Raw genomic sequence first — 8,454 nt, 5'->3', positions numbered from 1 at the left:
AAAAGTGTTTGGCAGAAACAGGTATAGACGGGGCCCTAGAGTCCAGAAAACTTTGTCAGTCAACACTCAGGCAGCTATGTCTAGCCCTCGAGTGACAAGAGATGGATTCCTACAGCAGGAGACGTTAGTGGCTGCTCCGAGCGTAAGATAAAATCCTCCCCTAACAAATGCTTTTATGAGCTGAACGGAGGAAAAGGGTACGTTAAAAAAGCACTTTCTTTTCCTGGGAACTTCCAGTTTCCATCACTTACTCTGTATTTAAAGACATCCATGTGAGAATGAGTTTCAGCCTCACTACCCCTTGCCTGATCCTCCAGCAAAGTTGTAATCCCGTCTGTGACATCACAGTCAGTTGCCATGGGAATGTCACAGACTCAGCATTATGACTTCACTGCTGGATTATCTAGGAGAGGATGGAGTGTACAGAAGACGGCACTTGTTTAAACACAAATATCTCTAGTAATTAGCAAAACTGGCAAGGAAAATTATGGTAAAACACAAGATAGGAACATAAATCCCCTTTTATAAGTGCGAACTCTTTCAAAGTGTTCCCCAAAGAGAAAGTAGCTCTTTAATGGATCCTACAATCTTAAGTAAGCTGAAAAAGTCAGGGAATAAAGTCAAAATGAAAGCAATTTGTTTTATTGGGCATTTCATAGGGTAATTAAGAGGACCATTATAAACTGGAACATTAAAAGGCATTCGAATGCTCAGTTCTGGTTTTCAGCTTAATGAACCCGCTTCTGAGTTGTGCCCGATTTGCATATATAAGCACAGGGTTTACAAGGGCAAGACAGATGTGCACGTAATGTTTGCAGACGGGAAGAATCACATACAATAACAAGTGTGCAAACACACTCACTCCCGACAGGCTGATCTGTCCTGTTTGAAGGGATATAGCTAGCAAAAATGATGTTTCACGTTCTGTCTCATAAACGTAACAAATGGGAAGTGAGAACTGTCACTAGGGAAGTGAAACCTGCCATGGGGACATTTCACTGCATGAAGGGCATCATGCTACCTGTTGTCACTGACAGTTCATCGTGTACATTTATTTGAGAGACGTTTTGTGGGTGGCTTAGAGATATTTAAAACCAGCTCTCTGGGTGTTTAAGATTATGCAGGGAAGCAGTGCTGTCAGGAGCACATATCACGGATAAAACATCTGTCCATGGAACAGCACTGTGCTGATGACATAGACCCACAGCCTCCCTACGTGGTTCCCTATGGAGAGCGAAGGAAGAGGAGTAGATGTAAGCCCCAAGACATGGACACAGCTATCTGTTAGGAGGGAGCAATGCAATTATTCCTCTCTCTCTCTGCTGGGATTCTGCCATCTCCATCATTCACAAAGCACTCGCAGTCACACACAAGAAGTAACTTCTACAGAGCCAGGGGCCCAACACCACATGAAAAAAACCCTTATTTTAAACCTAATCTTGTAGAACAAGCAAAAAGCATACAGCAGACTTCTACCTGGGGTATATCCTTAACCCTTGAACTTCCATTGGCTCTTTTAGACAAGTTTTATCTTGGTTTCCCTTTTGATTGCCTTCTGCTCACTTTACGCTCAACGCCAACTTCATATGAACTATGGGTTTAAGGACTGGATTTCAAACCCAAGGCCCAAACTCAAAGTTTCAGACCCATGTGGCTTCAGTCAAACATACATTGGTTAGTCTTAAACACAAGGACAGCTTCCTTTGAGGACTCCCCTAAATGCCGTGCATCCCTCAGAGAGAGCACTCTGTGCACTGCACCTCTGACTGCTGCTGCCACCTCCCCTCTGCAAACTGCCCTGTTCCCTCATGTGCTCCCTTCTCTGCTCTTCTTGACCTGGGCTAGCTCAGCCGCCTCACTGGGACACAGATGGGGGTGAGGTCACAGCCAGTGTCTCCTTCTCCTGCAAACACTCAGCAAACAGCACTCACCAAACACACAGTCCAAGAACACGGTCCAAACAACAACCAGGCAAGCACTCTCTCTGCGCACACAGTCACCACCACCATGCAAGCATGCAGACCAAACCCACCAAGCTCACTCACCTACCAAGAGCCAGGAATTACAGCCAGGAACCAGGTTCTGCTCCTTTCCTCTTGCATTCCTCTTCCCCCTCAACCTGTGAGGTCCCTTGCAAACTCCCCTACTTGTGTCCCCTGTTTGCTGGGATCAGAAGATCTCGCTCAGGGGTAGGGAGTGCTATGACCAACCCTCACCTGCCAGTTTTGCCCATCTCCTCAAAAGCCCAAATCATTACACACCCAGGAATGTGTCCCACTCCTTGCCAAGGTGCATTCAGCATCCACAGCTGGATGACTGGATGTCAAACCCCCAAGAGTTTTCCCAAACTAAATTAGTGATTTGGGTCAGAACCTTGTGCGGCCCCTTGCATGTCCAGTGTTCCCTCTAAGCTGTGTGGTGTGTGCAGCTGCTCAGGCGCGCTTCATGCCATGCTGCCAGGTGCGCCTCTGCGGCCACACATACCACATAGCTTAGAGGGAACACTGTGCATGCCCCCCGCCGTGTTCACCCATGCTTAAAAACAGACATCCTCATCAGCAGCTAAAACCCCATGTTTGGATGCTCAGGTCAGTGCTCCAAGAAGCATATGTTGCATATCTGGCCAAGTCTTGAGCATCCATATGTGGGATTTGGATGTCTTACAAAGGTGCCTGTATCTAAAAACTGGACCCAGGGATGGGATCCACTTGGAGCAGACTTCTCAATGTAGACTAGGCCAAAGTGAACTGCTTTAGAGAAAGGCCAAGAACCTGTCTGTGCATTGAGCAGGTCACAATGGCTGGGAGAACGAGCCATAGCTGAAAGTGATAACATTTTGTGATAATACAGGACTTCCCTACAATCTATGAGAAGCCCACTGCAAATGCATTCAGATGTGGAAACATAGAACAAAAGAAAAGAAAGAATAAAGTATTTCTTATTACCCATATACCACTCATTCAGGAAATAAAACAACCAAACATACAAGCAGCTCATAGTTTGTCCAAGAGAAGCCCCACGCTCTTGACACCCCCGTTGGCTGACCTGACCGCTTTCTGGGAACACTTGTGTGTTTGGGAAGCCCCCAGACTAGGCTAGGAAAGAGATGGGAAATGTCAAGAGGCCAAAGGCATGTTAAAAAACAAAATACTTTGTGGTTTTCAGCAGGCCCATGTGACACTAGGATGGGGCTTGAGAAAAAACAGTCTCTGCTTATGATGCTTGCTGAGCTGCCCACTGGTTTCACAATATCCTGCCTCTGGCTGATGACAGGGGTTAGAGGTGTCCTCCAAATGCCAGGGGAAGGGTGTTGTAGGAGTTAGTGGCCCAAGAAACCCAGAAGGAAACACTTGCAGTTTAGTATCTAAATCAGGGGTGGGCAATTATTTTGGGTGGAGGGCCGCTTACTGGAAGCTGGAAGTGTCTCCTATGGAAGAGGGGGCCAGGACTCCATATAGAGTGGCCCAGCCTGACCTCAGCATAGGCTTGGTTTTACAAGGAGGTTGTAGGGGGGAAAAAAAAGCAAAGTAGCATTGTGAGTAGATTTAGACAGTTTTCCAAAGTGCTTGGCATTGGCCTGCTAACGGGAGTCTTATGACAAACTTCAGTCTGGGTAGACGATACCCATGCAGAGCACTTTTGAAAGCTCCCCCATTAATCGCCATTGTCTGTTCAGAAAGGACAAGCAGGATAGGAAGAGCACCTCTGCAATCATCAGAGTAGTTCTTGTTCTGTTTGGAAACATGCCAAGACATTTTGCAAGGACCCATTGTATTCCCCACAGAGTAACCGCATTTGCTTATGTGTGGTCGGAGCCAGTTTTAGCAATCCTCCTCTGAAGCTCCTCCTGCTATGCATGCCTGTTCCCTTCCCCCGTCACTACAACAAACAGACTCAGTTCAATGGATATGGGGAAAAAAAAAAACATAGGGTAGTCCAATATGCAATGCTTCGTACCTGAAGCCACAGCCTTCCTTTTGCACCAAGCACTCGGGAGTAGATTGCTGTCTCTTGGTACGCTTCCGACATCCTGGGCTGCAGACAGATTTATGCACTGATCATGTTTGGAGCTGCTGACCAAAAGAGAAGAGAAAAGCTGGGTTTCAGTGTCAGCTTTGGGACTGGTTTTATTCTTGTTTGGATTTTTTTCATTTTCCCTTTTTAATTCTGCTTCCATGCCTGCATAAGATTTGGGTCAGATCTGGAAAGTTTGGCTCTTTCCCTCTGGAGATGCCGTATGGAATAAAAGCAAAGTCATCTGTTTCCAATAGGTGTCATCGGGGTTCCTGAATTCTGCAAAGCCCAGTTTGCTGTGTGTCAGCAGACTACACCTAAGTAAATTTCCGAATAAATGTCCTCACTATTTTTATCTAAAAATAAATAGACTCAGCTGCGATTGCTGCTCATGCTTTCCCAACTGAGGAATAGAAATAAAGTTTGCTGTTAAAAATATGTATCTGAGGTAGATCAGATTTCTCCTCCCACAGGAGTTTTTCTCCTCCTCCACGAAGCAAGATCGCAGGACGTGCATTGGGACACTGCCGTGGAAGCATCTGGGATGCCCAGACCCCCTATTCTTTGAACCCCATTTTGGAACGCAATCACTTTGTGTATGCACCTCTGGCCGCACTTTTGCCATCTCATTGCTAGAAGGGTGAAATAATGCCTTTTCCTCCTGGAGCAGCATGAACTCCTTTGCCAATAAAGAGGAAGGTGAAAGTCTGCAGCGCTGCATCTTTGCAGTGAATTGCCTATTGATGATTTTGTGGCTAATGTATACAACGAGAAACAGAGGAGCGAGTATAATGCAATTTTCCATGTTTAGTGCCTTATTACAGTGGCTGCCTCTGCTGATTAGTTCCTATTTTTCTTGCCGTCTCTTCCTGTGTAGCCCTTTTATTTTGCCCTGTTTATCTGCATACCGAGCCGTCTCTCTGTATGCCTGGTATAGCAGCAAGTCAGGCCAGAACTGTAATTTCTCTTCCCTTGTGAACTTAATCTTGCAGACCTGGTATTACTATTATTTTTGGCCATACATATCTGATTTAACAGGAACCAGGCATTATTTTTTCCTAAAAAAATAAAATAAAAAATAAAAAGGGAGGGGAGGGGGAAGGAGGAGACTCATCGGACTGAAAGATAATGATAGCTCATGCACTAATGGTTCTCATCATATCTTCTTCTAATGAATCCAGTGTTAAAACAGGGACCTTTTGTTTACCTGACTCTCCACATAATTGCACAACTCTGACCCTTCAGGCACGTAAGGCTCCCCGCCAGTAAACAATATTGTACTGATCTCCCTCGGGATTCATTTCACTGCCAAATAGCTCAGCAGGCTCCCTCATTGTCTTAAGTTATTACCCAACTAGCGAATAAACAGGCGGAATGGAGTCGGTCACTCTCCAGAAACGGGACTTTAAGTGATTCTGTATCAGGGTCCCCCTAACAAAGCAGGCGTGCATTCCCCCATCCATCGCGACTATTAATTTAACTGCTTCTCGCAAAGACAAGCAAGTACACGGAGCCTCCCAAAACAAGGAAATGCAACAGGAAATGCACCGACCCATTCTGCTAAGAACATAGCAAGGCATTTGCCACCTCTAACGCCCACAATTTCATAGACTCAGAGAGTCATAGAGAAGTGGGGCTGGAAGGGGCCTCCAGAGGTCATCTAGTCCAACCCCTGCCTGCGTCAAAACCATCCTATACAAGTCCATAATCTAAACTCGTCATAAAACTACTGTCAACCTTGACGCAACACAAGATACAACACTCCAGCCTGGCAGTGGCAGAGCAGAGGGACCATGGCAGCCAATGTCCTACTTCTATAAAAAGTTATTGATATATGCTCAAGAGCTGCCAGGTAGAGGGCCATGCCCCCTGCTACAGAGGAAGGCAAAACCCCCCAGTCCATGCCAGTCTGACCATGGGGTAAAACTCCTTCCTCTTTAATGGAAAAGTCCTTTCCATGTTAACACCCAGTTTCTGGCCTGTGAGCAGGGGATTTGCTCCACTACACACCAGCCACTCCATCACCAGGTGAAACATTAGGGATGCATGCTGAACAGCAGGGCCTTAATTGTGAGGAAATCCCTTCCCCTCTACACTCTCTTTTCCCTGGCTCTCAATATATAACCATTTGCCAAGCAAAGGAATATATCTCCCCTTCCTCTGCTCTCGGTTTCTGTGGCTTGCATTAGCATCATTTGTTTAACATATCCTGACGTGCTATTTACCTCACTCTGCAGCTCAGAGCTCTGCGCCCGCCTTACGCTCCCCGTCTAGGAATTTCATAAATAAATTGCTGGGCCCCATCCTGTTCTCCCCGACGCAACTGTAAATTGTGACCAACTGCACCGAAGTCTGAGGAGCTGCCTCAAGCGAACAGCATCATAGCTAGGAACAGAATCTGGCCCGCTCCTTTTAATAGGCACTGACATCAAGGAGACTTACAGAAAGCTAAAGACTATGCTCCCAAGGACACGGAGAGTCTGCTGCTCCAGGATTAGCAAAGGCAAGGTCGTGGCTTTGGTAAATGGGGTTTGGCAGGGTCTGCGGAACCGCTGGGATCACAAAATCTTTTGCCTCCGTCTGTGCGCAGGAGCCCTTTGACATGAAAGGCGTCTCAGCACAGGAGGGGGAGATGCTTTTAGGGGTGGTGACTGCCAATGGCCCTGTTTATACAGTGACCGGCATGATGAGGCCCCAATTCTAGTTGACTCCTAAGCACAACCACAGTCAGGATGGTTAATTACTAATGCGTTTTCTCTAGCTGCTAATAAATCAAGCACTAACTCCTTCCACTGAGCTGGGGTGTGGCAGCCCGGAAACAGCGCCTGGATCAGACAACCTAAAATCTTTGGGTCTGGTGGGATTCAGAACCTACCACTGCAGTTCATGTCCAGAGGCATATCCTTTATCAGAGAAGACCCCCTGTTCTACCTTCCTCTTACGCGTATGGCAGAAGGTAGACAAGGAAGGGACAGAATAAAAATGACCCTCTGTCCCGAGTCTTCTTGGAGTGAGGGGGCAGCTCTGTCCTTTACTCTGCACATCCTTACATGCGATGCAATGGCCCTTTTTAATGCCTTGTAGGGGTCAGTCTGCCATTGCACCAGCAGCTAGAAGCAACAGCCCAAAAATGCCCAGTGGTTTGGGGTGCTCCTGATCAGGGACCCCAAACACTAAAGCATCCCAAGCCACCAGCCATTCTTTAAAATGAAGAACATTAAAATATGTAGCATCAATCAATGAATGAGAGTCCGTGTCTGCAGAAGCCCATTTAAATTAGAAAAGGGAGCAAATATTCACTTTAGTGGTTGCTGTCAAGGTAAAAACAACACTAATTAGGAGCAGTACTCCGGTAACACTAGTGGCCACCATAGGCCCACAGCCGTCATGCTCACAGTGAGAAACCAGCCCTGCTTTGAGCACTCTAAACAGACAAGCAAGCGTTACCCCCATTTTTCAGGTGAGGCATAAAGGGATTAAGCCACTTGCCCAAGTTCAGACAGAGAACATGATCCAGGAGTTAAATCAAGACCTCCTGAGTCCACATCCAGAGCCTTAAGCCAGTCCATCCTCTCTCATAACAACACTCCTATTAATAATGCAAAAGACCCATATACACAGGGTAAAATTGAGTACTGGGAAGTCAAAGCACCACAGCAAAGCAAGAGGCTGACAAGCAGCATTGTGTTTGTTCACACATATTTTTTTCCCCAAACACCCAAAGATCTGACCTTCCATGTAAGTGCTAGCTCTCATCCTCTTTTGAGCCAGTGCTCTGCAAGAGAAAAGGGAATCACAGTGAACTGGTATTTCATTTGCGCTGCTTTCTGCACACCTGGAGCACGTTCAAGAGATTGGAACAATGTGAGCCAAAGGAATGATGTGCTACGGTTCAGCTGGATGTGCTTTGAAATGGTTAAAAACCCTTAAGCCTGAAAGTTAAGTGATAAGAACGCGCCGTAAAAAACATACGCAGTCAAATGGCAGAGTAACAAAAAGAATAATTAAAAACCAGGACCAGTGCCCACTGGCAGCTGCTTTTCGAATGTCAATACCACTTCATTCTTGCAGCATTTGGGTTTTCATTCAAACGGAGAAAATTCCTACTGAAAGTCAACATTAACACACGCGCACATACACAGACACGCACAGTCTCTTAAGCAGAGATCCAACCCACCTCGAATCCATATAAATAACTGCAGTGCCAACCTTTGAGTCAAACCTTATGGCTACTGACACCACGACAGTGATTGCTATCCTAAAAAACTTTTGTGTGTGTTTAGTGTTCAGGGCTGGCTCATTCCCATCCAGGCGGTTTACAATCAACCCTGAGAACTCAAAGTTTGAATGGAAATCGGAGAAGTGAGAGATGGAAAATACCCACTCTGCCATGCTGTCCTCTCACTAGCACAGGACTACAAGGACATGTATGTCTTCTAG

At 46.3% G+C, this 8,454-nt stretch overlaps 1 protein-coding gene across 1 annotated transcript in view; it reads right to left on the bottom strand.

Moving 5' to 3' along the window:
- ELFN1 (extracellular leucine rich repeat and fibronectin type III domain containing 1) overlaps window positions 1–4,073 on the bottom strand; it is a 175,710-nt gene extending 171,637 nt beyond the window's left edge. The window contains exon 1 of the mRNA XM_019512947.1: window positions 3,958–4,073. The gene's annotated coding sequence lies outside the window, so the exon portion shown is untranslated. The remainder of the gene's footprint in view (window positions 1–3,957) is intronic.
- Window positions 4,074–8,454: the final 4,381 nt, after the last annotated feature.

Source organism: Gavialis gangeticus, unplaced genomic scaffold, assembly GCF_001723915.1.
Source record: "Gavialis gangeticus isolate Ggan-Ray unplaced genomic scaffold, GavGan_comp1, whole genome shotgun sequence".
Taxonomy (NCBI): domain Eukaryota; kingdom Metazoa; phylum Chordata; order Crocodylia; family Gavialidae; genus Gavialis; species Gavialis gangeticus.
Note: the sequence above shows the minus strand (reverse complement) of the source record. Positions and strands in the feature narration are given on the sequence as shown.